Source organism: Salvelinus sp. IW2-2015, unplaced genomic scaffold, assembly GCF_002910315.2.
Source record: "Salvelinus sp. IW2-2015 unplaced genomic scaffold, ASM291031v2 Un_scaffold1124, whole genome shotgun sequence".
Lineage (NCBI taxonomy): Eukaryota > Metazoa > Chordata > Actinopteri > Salmoniformes > Salmonidae > Salvelinus > Salvelinus sp. IW2-2015.
Window position 1 is genome coordinate 338,290 of NW_019942739.1, and position 2,536 is coordinate 340,825.

Consider the following 2,536-nt stretch of genomic DNA (forward strand, 5'->3'; position numbering starts at 1 on the left):
CAAACAGAACACAGCTCAACAGTCAAAGAGTACTTCAGTTATTGTTCATAGAAAAATGTGTATTCAGACCTCAGGCCTTCTAAACTTCAGACCTCAGGGCTTCTATCACCTTTCAGACCTCGGCTTCTAAACCTTCAGACCTCAGGCTTCTAACCTCAGACCTCAGGCCTTCACACTCGTCAGAACCTCAGGCCTTCTAAACCTTCAGACCTCAGGGCTTCTAAACCTTCAGACCTCAGGGCTTCTAAACCTTCAGACCTCAGGGCTTCTAACCTTTCAGGACCTCCAGGCTTCTAAACCTTCAGACCTCAGGGCTTCTAAACACCTCAGGCTTCTAAACCTTCAGACCTCAGGGCTTCTATACTCAGACCTCAGGCTTCTAAACTTCAGACCTCAGGGTTCTAAACCCTTCAGACCTCCAGACCTCAGGGCTTCTAAACCTCAGAATCAGGGCTTCTAAACCTTCAGACCTCGAGGCTTCTAAACCTTCAACCTCAGGGCTTCTAAACCTTCAACCTCAGGGCTTCTACACCTTCAGCTCAGGCTAAACCTTCAGACCTCAGGCTTCTTAAAGCCCTCAGACCTCAGGGCTTCTAAACCTTCAGACATCAGGGCTTCAAACCTTCAGAACCTCGGTTCTAAACCCTCAGACCTCAAGGTTTCTAACCTTCAGACCTCAGGCCTTTCTACAACTTCAAGACCTTCAGGGCTTCTAGACCTTCAGACCTCAGGCTTTCTACCACCTTCAGACCTCAGGGCTTCTACACCTTCAGACCTCAGGCTTCTAAACCTATCAGACCTCAGGGCTTTCTACACCCTTCAGACCTCAGGGCCTTCTAACCTTCAGACCTCAGGGCTTCTACACCTTCAGACCTCAGGGCTTCTAAACCTTCAGACCTCAGGTGTTTCATAAACCTTCAGACCTCAGGGCTTCTAAACCTTCAGAACCTCGGGCTTTCTAAACCCTCAGACCTCAGGGCTTCTAACTTCAGACCTCAGGGTTCTAACCTTCAGACCTCAGGCCTTCTAAACCTTCGAGACCTCAGGCTTCTAAACCTTCAGACCTCAGGGCTTCTAACTTCAGACTCAGGGCTTCTAACCTTCAGACCTCAGGCTTCTATAACTTCAGACCTCAGGCTTATACCTTCAGACTTCAGGGCTTCTAAACTTCAGACTCAGGGCTTCATAACCTTCAGACCTCAGGGCTTCTATACCTTTAGACCTTCAGGCTATTCTAAACCTTCAGACCTCAGGCCTTTCTACACCTTCAGACTCAGGGCTCTATACCTGTCAGACCTCAGGGCTTCTATACCTTCAGACCTCAGGCTTCTAACCTTCAGGACCTCAGGGGCTTCTAAACATTCAGACCTCAGGGCTTCAACATCAGACCTCAGGGTTCTAAAACCTTCAGACCTCAGGGCTTCTAAACCTTCGGACCTTCTAAAGGCCTCAGGTTCTAAACCTTCAGACTCGGGCTTCTAACACCTCTTCAGACCTTCTAAACCTTCAGACCTCAGGGCTTCTAAACCTTCAGACCTCAGGGCTGTCTAAACTTCAAGACCTCAGGGCTTCTAAACCTTCAGACCTCAGGGCTTCTAAACTTCAACCTCAGGGCTTCTAAACCTTCAGACCTCAGGGCTTCTAAACCTTCAGACCTCAGGGTCTTCTAAACCTCAGAACTCAGGGCTTCTAAACCTTCAGACTCAGGGCTTCTAAACCTTCGGACCTCAGGGCTTCTAAAACCTTCAGACCTCAGGGCTTCTAAACCTTCAGACCTCAGGGCTTCTAACTCTCAGACCTCAGGGCTTCTAAACCTTCAGACCTCAGGGCTTCTAACCTTCAGACCCCGGGCTTTCTAAACCTTCAGACCTTCAGGGCTTTCTAAACCTTCAGACCTCAGGGCTTCTTAAACCGTTCAGGGCTTCTAACTGTAGGCGTCTCTAACCTTCAACCTCAGGGCTTTCTAAACTTCAGACCTCAGGCTTCTAAACCTTCAGACCTCAGGGCTTCTAAACCTTTCAGGCCTCAGGGCTTCTAAACCTTCAACCTCAGGGCTTCTAATTAACCTTCAGACCTCAGGGCTTCTAAACATTCGAACCTCAGGGCTTCTAAACCTTCAGACCCCTCAGTTGGCTTTCTACACCTTCAGGACCTTCAGGCTTGCAATTAAACCTTAGATACCTCAGGGCTTTACTACCTCAACTTCAGGGCTTCTAACTCAGACTCAGGGCTTCTATACCTTCAGACTCAGGCTTCTAAACATTCAACCTCAGGGCTTCTTAAAACCTTCAGACCTCAGGGCTTCTTAAACCTTCAGACCTCAGGCTTCTAAACCTTCAGACCGCTTTGAAACCTTCAGACAGGTGCGTCTACTTCAGAAACCTCATGGCCTTCTAAGACCTTCAAGACCAGCCTTCTACAACCTTCAGACCGCAGGGCTCGTCAACCTTCAGACCTCAGGGCTTTCTAAACCTTCGAACCTCCAGGGCTTTAAAACCTTCAGACCTCAAGGGCCGTTCTTAAACCACGAGGTGCA